The sequence below is a fragment of the Hemicordylus capensis genome, chromosome 2 (genome assembly GCF_027244095.1).
Source record: "Hemicordylus capensis ecotype Gifberg chromosome 2, rHemCap1.1.pri, whole genome shotgun sequence".
NCBI classification, from domain to species: domain Eukaryota; kingdom Metazoa; phylum Chordata; class Lepidosauria; order Squamata; family Cordylidae; genus Hemicordylus; species Hemicordylus capensis.
In genome coordinates, this window is record NC_069658.1 from 254,987,708 (window position 1) to 255,010,349 (window position 22,642).

General features: G+C 44.3%; 1 pseudogene; it reads right to left on the reverse strand.

The window, feature by feature from the left end:
* LOC128341878 (vomeronasal type-2 receptor 26-like) overlaps positions 1-15,385 on the reverse strand; it is a 39,172-nt pseudogene extending 23,787 nt beyond the window's left edge.
* Positions 15,386-22,642: the final 7,257 nt, after the last annotated feature.

Genomic DNA, 22,642 nt, shown 5'->3' on the forward strand with positions numbered 1-22,642 from the left:
CCCTTCCTCCATGCTGCTTCCCCAGTTGCCTTCCTTAGAGTTGCGCTCCTCCCTTAGCCCTGTGTGTGTGTGTTTGTTCCACCCGCCCCTCCTTCCCCCACGTTGCTTCAAGTCTGATGTTTGAAAAAAATTGCTTAGTTGGTTTCAAGTGCTTATAAAGAATTCTAGGAGACTGGTATCGGTGTTCAAAGGCAGCATGAGTGCAACAGTTCTTTTACCTTCCCAGCTTTTGGTGAGCTAAAGTCTCTTTCTCCCTTTTAGAAAGGATTGTATACTTCAGTGGTCCCTCTGATATGCAGCAGCCAGAAGGGCATCCACAGTTCCTAACTTGTAAAACAAGGACTGTAGGGGTTCAAATGGGCTTAGAAGCTAATTTCTTTGCCCTTCATTTGGGAAGCCCTTCAACTTGAGCAGGGGTTCCCAACCTGTGGCACTCCAGATGTTGCTGAACTACAACTCCCATCATCCCCAGCTACAGTTGTTGTGGCTGGGATGATGGGAGTTGTCATTCAGCAACGTCTGGAGTGCCACAGGTTGGGTACCCATTTAACTATGTTAAAGTTATCTGAAAGATGGGTGTCAGATTGGATGGGGTGGTGCAATTTCAGTGCTTGCCCTAGGCGCTACTTTCCCTAGATACGCCTCTGCTACCCTCCATTGCCGTATAAGTTCCCTCAGATCAAGCAGGGGATTGGGTAGAGGGAGCAGGGGACCTAGCAAAGGCCGTTCATTTTTATAGTCAGTGACAGCCAGTGACAGTTCTCCTGCCTAAGCAACTTCTCAAAAAGACAAAACAGCTGTTCCCACAAGCAGCCTAACCCAGGCTGGGGCAGCCCCAGAGGTGTATCTAGGAAAAATATCGCCTAGGGCAAGCAGTGAAATTGCGCCGCTGTCCAAACAAGAATGCTGGGACTTGTAGTCAACAATATCTGGAAATCCCTGTTAAAAGGAACACTGTACCATCTAAACATGGTTGTTGATCAAAACCTGAAAACATGAGCCATCTCTGTAAAAGACTTAGAACTACAGTCAGGAGTTATGTGAGGATTCCAAGTGTCATTTTCTCTGTCTCATCTCATGCTTTTTTAAAAACATGACTTTGTCCTAGAGGATCACCTGCCCAAATAGCCACTAGCAAAATAGAGGAAGAAGAAGGTGGTGGGGGAAGGGCGGAGAATCTAAAACCAGTGAATGATTCCTGCCAGCCTTTGTCTTGTGATGACTGTTGGCTCATGATGGGGTATATGTGCATTCACCACACTAGTGCTTACTTTGACACCAGGAGGGAGGAGGATACATTAGTTTGCCACACTAGACAGAGGCATTTGCAACAGGAGCAGACAGCCAAGTTCTGCCGGGGCCAAAATCAGCCCCTGCCAGACTAAGAAATCATTGTAATTTGCCTCTTCCTGTCACAAGCAGTGTGCTGTTCTTTTATTATTGACTGTAACTCTCAGATATCCCAGACATGGATGGAAAATTCAAGGTCAGTTTACAAGAGACATATTTTCTACATGTGAGTTTCTTCTGTGCAGGTGTTGTGCAGAAACCCATGTGTAGTGATCAATACATATGTATCTATTCTGCCAGGGGCATAGCAAGGTTGGAATGGACCCAGAGACGAGATTTTAAAATGGGCCCCCAGCCCCTCAAAGTCCAGGGCGTCCACACACCCCAGGCTCTCAAGGATTTAAGTCTGATATTTCAAAATAAGTATGCTGCCTGGAAATACATTTCACTGAATACACACATGCACACTTCACAATATGCAGTGATATACTTTGAGCACTATATATTTGTGCTACTTTTAATGCCTAGAACACACTAGAAACACTAATTATTAAAATGGCCCCCTCGCTGCAGATTAGCAAAGGAGACTTTCAACCATGCAGGGTGAGCCTATGTTTGTTTTCTCAGAATTCTGAACAAATTTAGTAAAGTTTGATTCCAGGAGGTTTTTCACACGAGGCTTTTAAAGTGCTTTAAAACACATCTCCTCTGGAATGGAGGAGCTGCATTCACATGTTGGCAAGCTTTACCCTGAAGTCCCTGCGAGTTATTGGGGAGCAGTTCACACGTAAGAAATATAAAATAAAACAAAACAAAAGCACAACACATGCTTCACAGTTCTCACTCAGAGCTTCTGGGTTGCAAAACAACTTGAACATAAGTGCATTTATGAATGAATGAATGAATGAATGAATGAATGAACACAATATTGTTCCAGAAGTTTTTGTAATTTTCTTCCATGAAACAAACCACTTATAGGGCTTTTTAGATAGTTTTTGTTTTTAAAGCCCGCAAAGTTTCCACTCAGTTTTAAATTAAATATTCAAACTTCTCAGTCTCCCTACCCCACATATCAAAGCCCTATGGCAAGCAGATCCCTATATGGGGGGCGGGAGGGTAAACCACAAAAAGGAATTCACAGTCTACCTGGCAAAAGCTATGCTGGATGGTCTGGGCAGAGGTTCTGCTGCTGCAGAGCTCTGCCTGCCTTCTTCTTTCTGGCTTCCTTGGGGCTTGCCGAGTTCAGGATTCAGGGAGGCCTACATGGAGACCTCTATGTAAGCCCCGCTCATCTGCCGATCAGCTGAGAGGTGGGGAGAGAAGAGCTGCTCTGTAGTTTGCAGGCCCAGCATGGGCCGATCCTAGGCCTCGCAGAAGGCAAGCAGGATGGCAAGTGGCTGAGGGGCCCTGGGGCTGGGCAGGTGGGCAATGGGGTGGGGGTGTCAGGAACAGGCGTGGCACCCTCCCCTCAGTGGCACCTAGGGCACGTGCCCTGGCTGCCCCACCCCAATTGTTCCCATGGGCAGCCCAGCCTGGATTAGGCTACTCAAGTGCAGCACCAGGATCTGTGTGGATCCCAAGGCTGCCCGCCCACCTAACCACACTTTGAAGCCTGGCCATTAGCCAAGGTTAAGGGCAACTGGATCATGTATGTGCTTGGGCTACTTGCAGCCTGAGCACACACTAAAATGGGCACCTAGGTTATCCATCTCACAGTGGTATCCCTTGATGAAGCAGAGAGCAATCTTAACTGCCTAAGTGAGAAACCAAACTTACAGGAAACTTCCAGGCCAGTTTCAACTGGTGTTGATTGGTTGATGAGACTTGGCTGATTAGCATGCTCAATTAGTCAAGGGCAATGCAAACTGTTGACTGTAACGGGATTGTTACATTGAAGGACTAATCATATGTTGATTGGAGGACTTTACAAGCTTAGGCTTATGCATAAATTACTGTGATTTCCCTTATAAACCCTGAGATTCATTTGTTCTGGGCTCCTCCCCCTTCTACTGAATTACTTGGGTGAGAGGGGCTCAGCATGTTGTAAATAAATAAAGCTTGATTCAAATGGAACCACGAGCCTCTACTCACTAAAGAATCCACATGCATTGCATTCATCACAGGGTGCATTGTCGGATACATGGCTCTGAAGATCCATGCTGCATGCAGCAGTGTGGATTGTGTGGGAGCATGGTCCACACTCCCACTAATGCTGCAGGATCATCTGGGGGGGAAGGGGCATTTTGAGCAGGCTTCCGCCCACCTGCCAGCCCTGCCTGCTTCCCTGTTGTGTGAATAGCTTTAAAGTCTTTCTATTCATTATTTGTTTGTTTGTTTGTTTGTTTGTTTGATTTATATACCACCCTTCCAAAAATGGTTCAGGGCGGTTTACAAGAAAATAAATACCATTAAAATAAATTAACAATTAACAATTAAACAGTCTGTCTCCAGTGACAGAGACAAAAGGATGGGCTGCAGCCCACACAAAGATGTCAAATATAAGTCCTGCAATGATGATAAGAATCCACTACACCTTAAGAGGCCAAGCCAAACTTAATGAGGGGTGGGTGGGTAGTGACTCTCACGACCGGGGTTTGCCTCAGAAATATTCAAATTTTGACTACAACAATACATTTGATAATGTATTTGAATCAAAGGTAAATACCTTCCAAGGTTCTGCAATTTGCTGTCCCAGCCTGTCTGTCATCATTCTGTGACTCCGTCTGGATGAGTAGGCATCATTGAGAGTACGTGCCACAGCCTGGACAGTATTGTAAATACTGTAGCTGTCCTGAGACAAAATGCTTTCAGCTACATCCTGGGGCAAGGTCTCCGGTGCCTCTCTCTGAGTGCATCTTAGCTTGCCTTTCACAGAAAACAGAGGTTTTGAATATAAACAATGAAATGCTTTCTCTCCATACTCCATGATGGCAGATAACAATGGGGAAAAATTGTCATATTGTGTCCCTTCTTGTGTGTGGATTGAGAAGAAGAAAGAACCATGGATGTGCTGGATATCAGCTAGTCTGTAAAACAATCTCAAGCTGAGGTCCTCCAAAATTGTTGAAATCCAAACTTTCCCAAGAATTTCACTTTCAGTTTTTTCAGCTGCTTTCATCAGTATTGCTAGAATATATGCAGCACCAGTATCTATGTGATAAACAATCACGTTGGCTTGCCTCTGTACTAGAATTGAAAACTTGTCAACAATATTTCGTTTGACCCTATCCATCCTTGGAATTCTTTCTGAAAAGGCAACACAAAGACCATTCCTGATTATCACAGGCATGAAAGTCCTCAAGAACCTTTGTCCATGGTCACTGTCTGGAGCAAGGAGACCTATCCATGTCCACTTGAAATGCAGGAGTAGCTTAACAATCCCTAGGTAAGGAAGCTCTTGTTTGGGGACCAGACGGTAGAAAAAAGGAAATTGAGTTTTATCTGTTAGAGCACCATCAACAGAACTATAACTGACCTAGTAGGGAAAGGAAGATAGTGGTGATTTGTTTTGTTAGTTTTCAGGAAACAACTCAGATATTTCTTTAGCTAAAATCATTACTTATTTGCAGAATATCTTCCATTATGATGGAGGAAGTGTATGTGGAGGCAGGGTCCATATATTGTCCTCACTACAACAACATGCAACAACATCTCTTCCCTTTCCTCATATAAGCAAATGGCAACCATTCAAATCTATAGGAGAAAGTGAAGGAATATCCTTATGGACAATGTTCCCTCTAACAGGGATTCCCATATGTTGTTGACTACAATTCCCAGAATCGCCAGTTGCAATGGCTTTTGCTTGGGGGTTATGGGAGTTGTAGTCAACAATATCTGGGAATCCCTGTTAGAGGGATTACTGCTTAGCGACACTACTGTCTGAGGTTCAGGGGTGTTACTATAATAGGGCAAGGGGAGACAGTTGTCTGGGGGCCCACTGCCTTGGAGGGCCCCCCAGAAGCAAGTCACATGAATAACTCCCCCAGCCCGTGCACTTGCCCGGGTTTCCTTCAGTTGTATTCATCCTCCGAAATTGATGTGAGTGTTAAGACCTGGAGCTACCAGAACAGCATGTCTTTCTCTAGTACCATTAAACTGACTTGCATCGTCCACAATTTATAAAATCTTTAAAAAAATAATTTAGGATGATGTTCTATTGTGGCACATAGGAGATACACACACACACACACACACACGGCATTTTAAAATCTTGTCTCTGGGCCCACTTCAACCTTGCTACGCCCCTGATGAGGTTAAATGCTACCCTGATGACACCCATGTCTGGTCTGAGGAGGAGATGCAGACACCTCTCCAATGTTTCAGAGATAGTGTTCCTTGGCACACAGCGCTGCAGTAGAGTGTTAGGAACTGGGTTTTATGTTTCTGGATGAATTTCTCTATCCTAGATTAACCTCTGCTCAAATTGTGCTGTTTTTGCTCTTACTTGACGTCCGTTGCAGAAAAGATATCAGGGACAAATAATAGTTTCATCCAATAGTTCCTTACAAGCAAAATTCAAATGTTTTATGAACTATATATGTATGGATATTTTGTATGGCGCTCCCTATGAATATTAGATGCTTTTTAGTAGCCTTTAAGAGTCCTAAAAACCCATTTTAACCTAGCTTTTAGTGAGCACTGAAATGATTTTAAACTGGCTTTATTTTTAATGACTTATTTATTTATTTTAATCTCTTATGTGTGAACCACCTGGAGCTATCTGAGTGAGGCGGTATAAAAATCTAATCAATAAATAAAATAAAATTGAAAAAATAAAATGTTGGTTATTTCTGCCAAGAATCTCAACAAAGCTTCTTGGGTTATGACTTGGGTTATGTCTGATCCCTTTGAGACTGTGAAACCTTTCAGGACAGAAAAGCATCTCATTTATTTTGCTATGTAAAACACTTTGATAACATTTTGTTTGAAAAGCAGTATATAAATAATCTACGTAATGGCTGATATCTAGACTAGAACTCTGCTAGTGTAATAGTGGCTAACATCTGGACTAACACTGCATTATCTCATGAGAGGGTGGTGCCATTTTTGCTATCTCCCCTTCCCTCTAAAGTCCACTGTGCCTCCTCCAAGACTGAAACTGGTGGCCTTGGGTACAATTCTCTTGTTTGTCAAATACAAACTTCAGCTGTCACTTATTTCTATGGCTGAAGGAAGCAAAGTACTTAGAGACACTGTTTCAGGGCAGGAAACCCCTGTTTACTATCCATCACACTTCCTGACACAGTTGTCAGCAACAAGGACACAAGAGATAAAGTATCCACTTACTCTACATGAGGCAGCTACAAGGTTTGTGGGAAGCAGACATTTGCCAATTAAAACTGACAGTTCTTACTTGGATTCAAATATATTTGTGCACTTTTTGACCTGTTTCATAATGTTGAGCTTACATTCTGAATCCATACTAAAGAACCTCCATCTGTCCTTTCTCCACTATCATCTCATCCCATCCATCTAATTTGTTCTGGACTACCATGTTAGACATTTGAGTTATGCTCACAGGATTTATCTTCCAAATGAAAGGGATAAAAATTTTGTGGATGCAACTCATGTGAACGAGGCTCAGATCACATTTCTAATTGACATATGCATCCACTGTATAACTTTTGAAGCCCCAAAGGATCCTACATGGGTGTTGTCCTCTATTTTCCATGCTGCATAGCACTAATATTCCTTCCCTTCCCTTTTTAGAAGTAGTAATCTTTGCTGCTTTATTCTTGGAGCAAAGGATATTTTACATTACATGTTTTCATTGGGGGGGGGGGATGTCACCAACAATAGAAACTGATGATAGTGAGTCACCCAGGAAACATTTGTTAGAGTCAGGTATATAAATAAAGTTTATTATCATTATCATTATTATTATTATCATCATTATTATTAATATATGCTGGTCTGTAACCGTAATAAAGATTGTTTGATTGTGAGATATTTTCACCCACAGATTAAAGGCGCTTCAAAGGAAGGTTCACTGACCATGATGTGCACACTCTTCTCACCTTCATCCTCTGGTCAGTAGAGGGGTTTCTTTTCCCCCCAGAACCTTTGTGCAGAGATGATAGTGGCACAAAAGGGATGGGTATATGATTGCATGGACCATGGAAAGTCAAACCATTCCCAAACCATTTTCAGTTCTTATAAAAAACTATCGTCTATCTCTGGCCTCACTTTTTCATGCCTGTCTTGTATTTCATGAAGTGGCTGCAAATTGGAATGAGGTGGAGCTTTGTCCATGATCACCAACACCCCTGATTCATACCTGTGGAGTTTTGTAGATGCCCAACAAGGTTGAAATCTGACTGGAGATTTCTGACTCAGCCCCTTCGAGAACAGCCACCAAGCGATTGCTTTTTCCACAGATGTAGTTTGGAACATTCCTGCCAGAGGACAGCAAGTCTATCATGGCATCATATGTCATTCTTGCATTGAAATAATTCTCATAGATGTTGTATCCAAGAGTGATGTTGGGTAAGAGTCCAGGATTCTGGTTGATCTCTTGAATGGCGAACAAGAAGGGCAGGAGGTGCCAGAAATGCACGCCCTTAATGCTGTAACAGAATATACATGTCATGCCTTGATCTTCCATTCAATGAAAACAGATCAAGTTCCTGCTTCTCTTTGTATAAGAACCTTTCTAGGCAATAGTGATAGGTGGTCTTTACTCTTACCAGGCTCTATAAGGGCTGAAGAGCAATAGCTACTCCAGACACTGTGGTCTGCAAGTGCATATGCATGGGGAAAATACTGTGCTGCAGGCAGAAGAGCCATTTGCCTTTCAAAAACAAAACCAGGAGGACAGATATACCTTACAGAGCTTTCAAAGTGGTGTTTCTCTCTTTCTATTAAGGAGAGCCACCGGAACTATAATTGAACCCAAGCACGGTGGCTGTTGTTTGCCTTGTCTTTCTTTTCATATTGTGAGTCCTTCGGGGGACAGGGACAGTTTCTCTCTTTTTTTTCTTGAAATCAGTATTGTAGTAGTAGTAGTAGTAGTAGTAGTAGTAGTAATGATATGTGTGTGTTTGTATGTACAACAGAGGAGAGCCCATCTTGTGGTAGCAAGCACGAATTGTCCCCATTGCTAAGTAGGGTCTACCTTGCTTTGCATTTGAATGTGTTAGCACATGTCTTAACACTGTAAGAATTTATCCTCAGAGTATGGGGCCACTCTGGAAAGAGCACCTGCATGCTTGCATGCAGAAGGTTCCAAGTTCCCTCCCTAGCATCTCCAAGATAGGACTGAGAGAGACTCCTGGGAGCCCACGACCTGGGAAAAGCTGCTGCCATTCTGTGTACTGAGCAAGATGGACCAATGGTCTGATTTGGTAGAAGGCAGCTAACTTTGTTCCTGTGTTCCTTGGAGGCTGGGTTGAGCTCTCCAGTTTCCAGTTGTCTCAGCCTTGCCCTTTTATAAATTTCCAATTTGCTTTTGGAATCCTACTCTTCCTTCTGACACTGTAATGGAGGAGGAAAATCTACTGTGCAGTTCTAGTTGGAAAGTGTTCTCTCACACAATATTTTTAATGGGAAATGTTCTGAGAAACTAATTCTGACACTTCCCTCCCAGGAATGATTTCATATATGTGCTGTAGAAGCTAACCTGCATGCCCTCCAACATTTCACACTGGCAAATACACATAGTGTGGTGATTCTCTTTTATTTAGCAGTGGGAGGGTAACTGGCCCTATCCACCCCCAGCACAGTACCTCCAGTGACTGTTGCTGGTGTCTATCTTATGTTTCGTTTTAGATTGTGAGCCCTTTGGGGACAGGGATGCATCTTCATATATTTATTTATTGTTTCTCTATGTAAACCACTCTTGGCCATTTTTGGAAGGGCAGTATAGAAATCAAATAAATAAATAAAATAAAATAACACCCCTGTCCTCACACCTGTGGGAACTGTATGAACACTTCTGTATCAAAATAAATAAAGCAAAACAGAATCAATGAAGCAGAAACAATAAGGCAGATTCAAAAAGAGCTTTGCAATCAATTCATCACCACATTATTACTTACACCAGGGGCGTAGTGGGAGAGGGGGCCCAAGTTCACCCCTTTCTCCGGCAGCTCTTTGGAGTGAGGGAGATAATGAAGAAGATAGGGAGGGGTGGAGCTGGAAGGACTTCAGGAGCTCAGGGGCCTGGATTCTTTGAACCCACCCACTCAATTATAGCTTCACCCTTGACTTACGCAGTATAATATGATGTAGGAGGCTTGAAGAAAACGTATGGCTTAAGTATAATATTTGTGGTAGATGTGACCCCACTAATCACATAGTCTCCTGGCTTGTAATGATTAGATTTGTGTCCTGGATCACTTAGCACACGTAATGGGCATTTTGCCTTCAGTGTCCCACAGAGAGCATGGGGCAGCAGCAAAAGAATTAGCAACAACAACAGCAGTTTCATTCTCAATATCTCTCCTATAGTCACACTCACACCCTGACTGGATAAGCAGATCCAGCTGCAAATAGGACCTGAAGCTAAGTATTCTTACAAGAGCACAGCTCCAGTGACTTGACTAGCTCTAATATGAAACCACACACATGGACACAGTGGCTAAATCTCAGCCCAGGCTCTCAATGCCAGGGGAGGCCTTTATGTACCAGCCTTTTCTGGCTTGGGACCAGAAAGTACCACAAGTTGTTCTTGATTATGATGTTTCTGCTATTGCTCTCAAACATGGTATCCCTTGAGTTTTGGTGTGGAAAAAAGTAAATCACCATGATTTTGATAATTATAAGGAAAGAATCAGTCAACTTTGTTGGTGTATGTGCAGGTGCATAGGTGGAGAAAACATGTCTGGAAGACAAACAGGAGCTGCTCTGTTGAGTTCTTTGGGTCAGTGAGGAAGCAGAGCAGCAAGGCTGAACTGAATGGCAATGATTATCTCCCAGAATTCTCTCTTATCCACATACAACTTTGCATACAATCCTAAAACAATTCTCTCTCCCCCTCCCCCCCCCCCTCTCTCTCTCTCTCTCACACACACACACACACACACACACACACCCTAATCTAGTATTTTGTGAGGGAAATGTGAGGAACTACCCAATATCTTGTGAGGAATGTGCCTTATCTTGACAATATTCAATAAACATAATACTGTACAATTTCCCACACACTTAAATAAGATCGATCCCTGTCCCCGAAGGGCTCACATTCACATTTAAAGAGAATAACCACGGTAAAAGGTGCCTTTTTGCCCAGTTAGCAGGTGCGGCAGCACCTCGCTTGGCTGAAAAGCGCCCAAAAAGGACACTAGAGTGGCAGCCTGGAACAGGACAACCTCCCGCTCGGAACTGCAAGCAGAGTATAATTCCTTCACCAGTAAATTGACTAATTCCAATGTCAGAGGCCGCCTTCGGTCCACGCATTTGAGTAGCCCCCTGGCCTTGTACTCCCTCCATGCAAATGAACAATGTACCTGAGGGACCTGTATGTTCTCCATCATGCAGAGGGAAATACTGCCCCACATTCACCTGTGCACTCTGACACTCCTCCCGAGGGGGCCCATAATCATCCTACTCAGGGACAAATTCCCCATTCATAATGCCGAAAAGCCAGGTGTGGGCACAGTAGACATGTGGTATCATTCTGGATACAAATGGGATAATTCAACCTATCCTCCACTCTCCATCATTCAGGGATTCCTAAGGAGAACCAATTCCTTAGAGAACCAAATCCTTCCTTTTCCGCGGGTAAAGGTCTTAATGTAGGCCACACCTCCCCTCCATGTGGGTCTCCAAGCAAGGTCAATGTTGCTAACCCAAACAGGACCCCATCCCACTCATGTGTGCATGTGTGCACACCCAGCAGACCCTAAGCCTGGCAGCATTGACCACTGCCTGTATCTTGGGGTGGGGTTTCACTTGGCCCCAAGTGGTTGGGAACAATATGAATACAGCAACCCACAACCAAACCTGAGCGACCAAACAGATATTCTGGCTTTTCCTACCCCAACCGAGTTGGGGCACCCAAACCCATATACCTGTGACGCTGATAATGCCAAGTTACAGAAATACAAAGAAATACATAGAAATACATGTACAAGTATGCTGCAAGAGCCATTCCCAACCCCACAGTCACGGACATCATGTCTCCCCAGACTGGTTCGATGCACATTGTCTCTAATACTGTACACATAGAGGCGGGTCAGCAGTAGATTGGGGACACAGGCAGATCCGGTAACAAGTCTATGCACCAGTTCCTGTACATACACCTGCTGTGCATCAGCACACATCAGCCCCCCTCACAATCAAGTCAATGTCATTCGTGATATTCGAAATGGGAACCGCCCATAGAACACTTCAAAAAGGGACAAAAGGGTCAGACGTGCATGATATAGAGCCAATGGCAATGCTCTAACCCAGTTCCAATAAAGCTCCAAAGCCAAACATGTCAAGTGTTTCTTTACAAACTTATTCATCCAGTTATTCTTCACCAAGCAAGGCTGCATGACATCTCAAATCACGACGTGAATGCCCGCTCCCTGTGTTGACAGCCACAACCTATCCCCTCCCCCCTTCTCTGAATGCAACCGTGTGCTAAGGATCAACTTGGGGTCGACAAGGGGCCGCGGCTGTCAAACAGGTAGAGTCACCGCCTTTCTCGGGGGACGAATATAGTGGGTATAGGCTCCTCAGGTCATGAATATATGCAAGACCATCCTCTGGATGTATACAGGCCTTCCTTAGATATTTGGCATCAGGTTGGATATTTGGCATCACTACATTTCCATCAGACGTCCGGCATCATTAACTAGAGCACTCCGGGACGTATGAGAATCAGGAACAAGAAACCTGCATCATGGCCTTTTCCTCGAATTCAAAACAGGGCAGCCAATGGATGTTCTGTCATCATTGGCCTGGACTGGGAATATAGATGGGGAACCCACCCTTCAGGCAGCCGCCGTTGGTTAGCCTGGCCTGTCACACTGCCAGTCTTTCTGAGTCAAAACTGTTGTCCTCTGAAGGCTTCCTTCCTTCTCACTTGATCATTGCTTTGATCTTCAACAGAAAGACATTCCTCTCGGGAAAGACAGTTCAAGACAATCCTGCTCATTTTAGGAATAAAAGATAGACGCATGAATTTCCAATCTACCCCCCTCCTTGGGTAGGGACAGCATGCTGAGACTGAGTCCCTGAACAGCCCAATACAATAAACAAATAAATAAACCTGAGGCCATTTTCAATTTGATCTTTTGGCATTTCCTTTCCAACTTATGTTTTGCTTTCCTGCTTGCCCTCTTTCCACTTCCCCAAAGTCCAAAACAGGGGATAGTGTCCTCAATTGGGGCTTGTGATCACCCAATGAGCGATCCTAAGCAGGAGGCAAAAACATTAAAAACCAAAAGGGAAAACAAAAATGAAGTCCACATTCTTCCCCCTTGTGGGAAAACATCAATATCTGATAGGTCAAACATAGTCTTATCACTCGAGAGGCCACAACAGAGATTCTAGCGCTTGAATGTCACAAAGGCCCTTTGGGTGGAACTGACAGTCCCATTCCCCCATAGCCTCATAGAGTCTCTCTTATATCCAGCTGTTCTTCTGAAAAATCCAAAGCAGTGTACGACATAAGTCTCATTTCTGTACACAATAATCTTTTAAGGCAGGCAATATAAGTGGCTTGTCCAGTGCCACCCAGCAAGTGTCATGGTCAAATGAGGATCCGAACTCAGGTCTCCCCTTCTCAGCCCAGCACCCTAACCTCCACGCTGGTTGCCTACATACTCACAGATTTTTGTCAGGGTAATCAATCTCCATCCAGTGCATCTGACTTCGATTGTCAGTAACATCTGGCCTTTGGGATTTTCACTATCCCCATCTAAGCCACGTGTAGAAAGTGTTCCAGCTCTCTGTCTTCAGCCTCATCACTAGCAAGCTCGGTAGGGCAACAATAAACAGACCTTGCCCCCAGTTCAAACAGTCCAAGTAAAATACTATACCTCGTTGAAATAGGATTAAAACCCCCTATGTGAGGTCTAGAGTCTCATAAAACAAACAGGCTTCCTTATTAAAAGATATCATCAAGAAAAATGTCCATCGTCTTGCAAAGGAGCGAAGCCTGTGATAAACACAGATATTATCTAATCTCTAGTCAGGAGCTGTGAAAACAGGGTATGGATTCCATGATAACACACAAAAACTTGATCCCTTTCAATCTGGGAGGTTTTCCAGGTAATATGCAAACCAGTCCTTTGGAACTCCCCTCCACTTGGAAGAGTGGCAAAATGAAATTCCTTTCACCAATCTTATGTCTGGGATCTGGAATTTCAAGATCCAGCTACTGTGAAGGCAAAGCAGGGCTGGCGGTAGGACAAATGTGTAAATTTTGAAGCCTCAGACCCATTGATAATACCCTCAGTTTACATCAAAAACAGTCAACAGAAACATTTCATACATATTGCGAAGATGTAAAACAATAACCCCATTAGACTATTTGACTTAGAATTTCTTCTTCCTTCTCACCCACAACAACAAGTGGCTGTTCAAAGACTCCTTCTCATTCAGTATTTGGAGTGAGGAGACCACATTATCATGGGCTCGACTCCATATTAGAAACACTTTACCATATACTCCTTCCCTTCCAAAGAAATATACCGGCTTGTGTAGGTCTGAGTGTTCACACATACACTCAAGCAATTCACACATACACTCAAGCAATTTCAAGCAATTACTATCAAGCAATTTCATTATAACCTCAAGCCTTACAGAAAACATTGCAAAGAAAACCAAAAATATACGTTTATACAAACTTAGCTCAAGAAAGAATTACAGGCTTGTAATAACTACAGTGTAAAATCTCATCTGGCAAAAAAATAAAAAAATAATTGCATCTGAGTAACAAGAAGGACACACGCAATCTGACATTGGGGGAGAATGGAGTGGACAGAACTTGCCGTTTCTTTTGCATATATATGCAATCCAGCCTCTTAGCAGTATACCCCCCTGTTTACAAAAGGAGGAAGACCCACAAGAAGGAAAACTGTCATCCAGAACCTGTTTCTGGCCAGGACCGGGGTGCTGCGAAAGTTCCCTCTGTAGCTAAGACCACGGCTAATTATTCCAAATAAATTTGGAACTCAATCCCAGGGCAAGTAATGTTCTGTAACAAGTCACAGAAATAATAGCAAATCACCAAAACACTTTCACATATATATAACAAAAGTCCCATCAGCAAAAAGAATAGGCAGAAATAGGCATAGATGAACATTAAAATGAATAGGCAGAAAGGCAGAATACCCTCTGCATGTCAACCCACACAGAACTTAACAAAAATAAAGTCCTCAAGAACGGAAACACACACACATATATATACACCCACAGCTCCCCTGGAATGAACATAAGACGCAGTCAGTATTAAACAAGTTTCAGATGGGAGGCAGAACAATTTACATGTTAGTGATACAATTAAATTCCCCTTTCAGAAACACACACACACACACACACACACACACATATAGCTCGCCTGGAATTAACATCAAACACAGTTAGCATCTAAACAAACACTTCAAGAAGAAGCAGGGAGGTCCACGGTTAGTGATATAATTAAATACTTTGTAGAAAACATAACAAAATGAACAGCTACATACTTCAGCTGCATATAAACAAAATAAAACTGTGGCTTCATTTAACAATTCAATAAACGCTGAATCATCTAAGCATGTTTGCCCATGAGCAAGTTATCCAGTCAAGCGGAACACACACACACAAAAATCCCAGAAAACACAATTATCAGCAAAATGGTCTATAAATCAACATTCTGTCCCCGACCTCCCTCATATACTAATCAAGACAAAACCATACCTCTTGACTACAGTGTCTATAAATCTGCAACATGCCACTCCATGCATTTCATTCAGTTTAAATAAAAACTTCCCTTTTGTCCCTCAAACTCCCAACCACATAGCAATACATTCCATCAGCGGCTGCGCTTTCACCCTCGCCCCCTTCTTTCCCAGCAACCTTCCCAGCTAAAGCAACAACAGCGGCTGTTTTGGCCTTGAACAACAGACAGTATGATTACAGCAAAACACAGTACATTCCATTTCCTCTCTTAATTTCATCCCATAAACCTCTGAACATATACTGGTAAACAAACTTCCCAGGCAGAATAGAATAATCTGCTAATAGTAAAACACACAGGGGGGGATCATTACAGTGGGCTGGCAGGTACCTTGCCAACAGCGACCAATGTGGTCTTCCAGAACCCACAACACTTCATACTCTTGTCTCGAGACCATAACTCCACAAAACCCTGAGCATATTAATGCTCCTCATATCTACCCGTCCGGGCACAAAACAAAAGCAGCAGCAAATTATTTTGGTAGTCCATGGACAAACATTAATCACTTTTGTCTTCCTCAATGGGTCGCCGCCCTTAAGAACCTGCCAGTTCTCTAAAACACATTCCAATGGGGTACATGACTCCCTTCCCTATTTGCTCTGAGCTCTCCCCATCACTATGTGGGGCTTAGGATTCTAACCCAGCAGGTGGGACCAACCCAGTGAGTGGGACTTAAACCAAGTGGGCTAGCCCACCCTGTGCACCTCGACTGCAATGGGACTTAAACCCACAATGCAGTGTCTAGGCCTGCACAACACTCACCCAATACCTGCAACCTCAATAACCTGGGACATTAACCCTTGCGCGCTTCTCTCCATCCCACCGGCCGGACTGCACCCAGTGATCTGCCTCTCTGGACTCCTCACACTTGTGGTGGCCACTCGGGGGCTGCTCTGCCTATGAAAAAGGACCCGGGAAGCTTCCCAGTAGCCAGCATGCCTTTTCACCCAGCGAGAGCCCCGGAGGGGATGCACCGCCCAGTGGGGTCCTTAATTGCACCCCATATCCGAGCCACGGCACCACTTGATGTATCAGGGTAGCCTTGACCCCAATAAGGAGGTTCGTTCCTGGGCAGATGGAGCCAATAATCAGCCCAGATGAGAGGACTTATAATCAAAGTTTTATTTACTCTTAAGTAGTAAAGGTATTGTTTGTCTCATGCTCTAAACAAGACAAAGGATCATTACAGAAAGCAATACATTTATACTCTCAGACAAACAGCTGTGTAGCAAACTCGTCACCATGACTGGCTAAGATTTCAGCCGTATCTGTTTCTGCGTTATCTTTCTCCTTCAACACTTGCAGGTTGCTTTGACTCTAAGGAAAGGCCCCAACAGCATTCTTAACTGCTGACAGGGATTTCTTACAAAATCCTTGAGACTAGGTAAGCAGGCTGGCATTATATTAAGCCATGCACTTCTGTGTTCAATTTGCTATACATCACATTCAAAAATTTCCATTGTAGCAGTGCCAGGCAGATCCGACAAAGTCAGACACTGCCCTATGCACAATGTCCAGATATTTAACTAGCACCAGGCCCCTAGCCGGCTGTGCCTGCAAAATAACCCCCATGTATATGGTATACCCAGACAGCTAGTTATTCCATGTCTTTTCCACAGGCTTCCGTTTGGTAGCCTCGTGGTCCTTACACGATTCCCCTTCTGTATGTTTAGCTTTGGGCTCTCTCGGAACAGAAGACTAAACATGTCCACATATTCCCCCCGTAAAATCTTCTCCTTGGTGGTGGGCAACAGATGGTCCCCCAGGGGAAGCCCAACAGCACCATAAGGTGCATGCTGGGGGGGAGGGCAGCACCCCCATTGGATAAAACCCCTGCCCACCCAAAGAACTTACCATAACTGGTGTATCAGGAGCCACTGACCCCCTCCAAACTTCTTCAGCTACCCCCTGTGTACTAGATGTAGCTGCACAAAAACCAGGGAGAGCCCACCCTTGGCATGTGTGTGCAAGTGGGCCCCAGCAAGGGGTGCCCTAACACCCCAAAGAAAGCATTGGCCAGGGATAAGTTGGCCACGGGCCGGTGCCTTCAGAAGGTGTAAGTGTGGTGTGATAACCTGACAATAACTGTGCCAAACCGCTTCCACCACTAGCATCCGCTGGTGTAGATGGGCTGGGCATTGGTACATCTAAAGGTGCAGGCTGAGGCAAGCTGCCCAGTTCTTTGCTCGTAGGATGCTCCTCAACAACAGGGCCAACAGGCACAGCTCCACCTTCCAGAGCTGCTAACCTGTCGGACAAAGACTTCAGTAATTGTGCCTTAACCGCCCCTCTGGTGCGCTTACCAGGCTGTGCCGGCATGCCAGATGGACCAGCTCCCTTATCTGAAGGAGTCTTTTTAACACGCTCGAGGGCTTCCATCCATTGAATTAGGCCCCTAACTTGCACCATATCGGCGTCATCCTCATCCAAGGAAGAAGGTTGTGGTGCAGGTTGGCGTGGGGGCCTAATTAAGGCCGGCCACCAGACTTAACCTGGGCCTTCATTGAGGGCATGTCTCCAACAGACAGGCTGAGAAGTCGATTGAAAAAACTCTCCAGGCTGTAGTGCGAGGCCAAGCTGAACCACCTCACCCAAAGGCCTCAACCAAAACAGCAGGTGCAGTCCCCAGCAAAAGGCCCCTAAACGCCAAACCCAACCCACTATAAGTAGCCAGCTGTGGTGGGGGGGAAAAGAAAAAACCCCAAAGCCCCTAAACCAGGACAGACCCAGCCACACAGATGGTCCCAATAACAAGGGCCCCACCCTTGCCCCTAGCTGTGGGCCAGGCCCCGGGCCCACCTGGGCCACCCCCCACACAGGGTTAGCACCCCGCCCCAGGATGATTAAGCACCCACCATAAAGGCCGAAGCCTGCCCCCAAATGCCTGCAGAAAAAGGCGGGCCGAAGCCCTGAACCCAGGTGCTGCTGCGCTGCCACCACACTCCCTCTGCCCCGAGAGAAGGTCAGGCCCGGGATGGCCAACTGCCGCCACCGCTATTGCCGCTGCTGTTATCGCCACCGCTGTTATCGCCGCTGCCATTATTGCCACTGCTGCAGCCGCCTTTGAGGCCACGAAGGCCACCCGCAAACCCACTCCTGCCACCCGATTCAGGAGGAGCCGTTCAAGAGCTCCTCCTGCTACGAAAGCCCGGCTCCAACTGAAAATTTGGGGTGGGGAGCAGCATAGCTTAAGCCCCACCCCTTCGATTTGAGCCCACCAATGGGCAGTCTTCTAGGTAGAGGCGGGGCTGGGACTAATCACCCTCTCTGCTGCACGAGGCCTTGGAAGGGGCATTCTTTACATTTCATCCATAATAACACCTGAATATTAATTATGCATAACTTTGTTCAATATATACACCTGGTTTATGATTTATATCAGTCCATTCTATAATCCACTCTAATGTACTTGTTTCATAATACAATTTAATGTTACATCATTCCAAACACTGCTATTTTTATCATCCTGCATAATTTCCTCCTTTGGATTTGGTCTCTTATTTTCAAACTTTAATATTAGCTGCTGCCAATTTTTCAAATTAACTGAATCAATGTGCATTGGCAACATTTGAAATAAGAAATCAATATTTGGGAGTAACATTATTTTTCCAATATCCAATCTGGCAGAAAAGGACGTATTTAATTTCTTCCATTTCACAATAAATTGCTTCGTTTTCAGAATAACCTTTAAGTAATTATTTTTATATAAATCTTCCTCGTTCTTAGAAACATAAATACCAATACAGGTGGCCCTCATTCTCTGCCGGGGTTCCATTCCTGCCAATTTCCACAGATAATGAAACTGCATATAACAAGACCTTGAGGCAATGGGAATTGAGGAGTTTGATTCCTCTGGGTCTCAAAGAAAGGAAGAAAGAAAGAAAAGTCAAAGACCATGTTTAAAAGGCAGAAATTAGAGAAATAACAAACTGTGCATTGCTCTGTCCAGCAATATACACTCAAACCCTCAAGTCTGCCCTTTTCCTATGAAAAATCATGGGGGTATTTTTTTTTTTTAAATTAAGAGCCACAAAATGGCTCCTGTCAGCAAAATGGGGCTGGAAATGACCTCAGAGTTCATTTCCGGCCACCTGGAAACTGCTGGCCACCTAGGATCCAGATATAGGTGAATTTTAACCCTCTTTCTATCTGCAAATAATGAGATTGGGTGCACATGGTTTGACTGTGGAAATGTGAAACTGCGGGTGTCAGGACCACAGATAACAAGGGCCATCTGTATATCCAACTGGCTTATCAATATGCATATATCCAAACTGTTCATTTATCAAGCTCTTACCGTGTTTTTTAATATGCTTTTAAAAAAAAAGCAATAGCATATTTTTGCACACTGAACCCATGGGTTATCTGGGGTGTAGATCTAAAAGAGTGTGACTCTGTCCACTCCTATCCTGTCCCATCCCACCCCACTTGCTGGATTGGCTATCTCGGTTTATGAAGTTCAGGGCACGGAACCAAGGAGGGGGCAGCATACCACATCATGCGGACTTGGGCAACTCCTGTCAGTCAGCCCAGTCTCCGAATTCCCTGCTTGGGGAGCTGCTGGGAGTGGTGGTTTGAATGTCTCCCAGCAGCGATTAGCATGACTAATGGTGGGACTTTGCTCTACATTCCCCAACAACACTTGAGTTGTTCCATCTGCTGTTTTAAAGAAGAGGATATTTCTCTCCTCTTGCCTCTCCCCCCCCCGACCCCTTTTCTCTCCCCACTGTCCTATTTCTTCTCCCTGCTGTCCCATTCCTCCCCAGGTGCCTCTCCCCACTTTCCTGTTTCTCTCCCCACCACCCCATTTATCTTTCCACAGAGAGAAGCTGGGTATGGGCTTTCCAAATGATTTTGAGCAAGGACCCCAAGGAACTGTGAGCTCTTAGCAGGTGTAGGCACTTGCCATGGGCAGGGACTATGTACAAAAATATGGTATTCCTTGTATTAATTTTCAATCCTGCCATACTTCCATACCCTTCACTTGTGCAATTGATCTTCATGGATCACTTAAGGTCAGTATCATATCATCAGCATACATACTTATTTTATATTGTTCTTTATTGACCTTTATACCTTTCATTTCAAGACACATTACAAATAATAATGCCAAAATCGGACAACCTTGTTTTGTTCCTTTTGATTAAATTTTCTTTATCTGGCAGTTGATTATTTACCTATACTCTTGCTTTAACTTTATCCAAGTTATGAATGCATTACCAAACTGATATGCCTCCAACACTTTAAAAAAGAAAGTCACACTAAATGTTATCAGAAGCTTTCTCTGCAGCTAAATATCTAAATGTAGCACCTTCCTTCCTTTTCTTCACATAGCTATCAGTTTCTGAATATTATTTTTATTTGATCTAATTAGCAAAAAAACCCAGCTTGACTGAAATATTTTGAAAGGATCTTATTTAGTACCAAGATTGCTGCAGATAGTTAGTAATCATCATTCTATGTTAGGTTTTTAATATTAGTGCCATCCTAGCCCCTTGCCATGATCTCGGCAAAGTACCAGTTTGAAACAATTCATTTATAACAAAATACCGACTGCTCATACAGGTCCTTCAAATGCAGCGTACAGAGAGGAAATATTTATTTATTGATTGATTGATTTGATTTGATTTGATTTGTATACCGCCCTTCCAAAATGGCTCAGGGTGGTTTACAATTAAAATACACCACTAAAGCAGTAAAGAGCTAAAACAAATTAAAAAACAATATAACAATTAATTTAAAAACATTTTAAAACAACAATTAAACAATTACAGTGATTAAAAACCCCAAAATCAGGTTTTGAATTTTAAAATAAACCAGAAATTAAAGCCCCCACAATTTAGGAAGCTGAGAAAGCTTGGGTGAAAAGAAGGGATTTCAGGTGTTTTTTAAAAATTGCCAGAGATGGGGAGGATCATATCTCAGCAGGGAGCACATTCTACAATCTCGGGGCAGCGACCGAGAAGGCCCGTCTCTGTGTAGCCACCAAACGAGTTGGCAGCAACTGGAGACGGACCTCCTCCGATGACCTCAATGAGCAGTGGGGCTTATAACGAAGAAGATGCTCTCTTAGGTACCTAGGGCCTAAGCCATTTAGGGCTTTGTAAGTTACAACTAGCACTTTGTATTTTGTCCGGAAACCTATTGGCAGCCAGTGTAACTCCATCAGTAAAGGAATAACATGGTCTCTCTGAGATGACCCAGAGACCATCCTGGCTGCCGCGTTCTGAACCAACTGAAGTTTCCCGACTATGTACAAAGGCAGCCCCATGTACAGCGCATTACAAAAGTCAAGTCTGGAGGTTACCAGAAGTTGTACCACAGTTTTGAGGTCATTATCTCAAGAAAAGGGCACAGCTGGCGCATCATCCGGAGCTGATAGAAAGCACCCCTGGCCACCGCCTCAACCTGAGAAACCAGGGAGAGGTGTGAATCCAGAAGTACTCCCAGACTGCGAACCTGTTCCTTTTGGGGAAGTGTGACCCCATCTAGAACAGGCAGATCAAAATAGTCTCTAGAGTTCTGACTCCACACAATAAGTACCTTCGTCTTATCTGGATTCAGCTTCAGTTTATTCTCCCTCATCCAGCCCATTACTGCTTCCAGGCAGGCATTTAGGGAGGATATGCCAGCTCCTGAAGAAGTTGACATGGAGAAATAGATCTGAGTGTCATCAGCATACTGGTAACACCCAGCTCCAAATCCCCTGATGATCTATCCCAGCGGTTTCATGTAAATGTTAAAAAGCATTGGAGAAAGTACAGAGCCTTGAGGGACACCATACTTAAGCTCAGATTTTGAAGAGCAACAATCTCCAATCAACACCATCTGGAATCTATCTGAGAGGTAGGAGCGGAGCCACTGTAAAACTTTGCCTCCCACCCCCAACACCCTCAGATGTTACAGAAGGATACTATGGTCAATAGTATCGAAAGCTGCTGAGAGATCCAAAAGGACAAACAGAGTCACACTTCCTCTGTCAATTGCCAATTGGAGATCATCCATCTAGCTGACCAAGGCAGTCTCCACCCCATAGCCCGCCCGAAAACCAGTTTGAAATGGATCTAGATAATCAGTTTCCTCCAAGACCGCCTGGAGCTGAGAGGCCACCACCCTCTCAATTACCTTGCCCAGCCATGGGAGGTTGGAAATAGGCCTATAATTGCTCAACTCCGAGGGATCTAGTGCAGGCTTCTTTAAAGGAGGTCTACTGATTGCCTCCTTGAGACAAGGAGGCATCCTGCCCTCCCTCAGAGAAGCATTTATGATATCCACCAGGCTGTTTACAACAACCTCCCTGCTAGATCACACAAGCCATGTTGGACAAGGGTCAAGAGAACAAGTGGTAGGCCTCACTGATCCAAGCAGCTTGACCACATCCTCAGGAGTTACAAAGTGAAATCGATCCAGTTGAATCACATAAGAGGAGTTGTTGGGCACCTCCAGTTCAGACATCAAATTAATTGTGGAGTCTCCATCTAG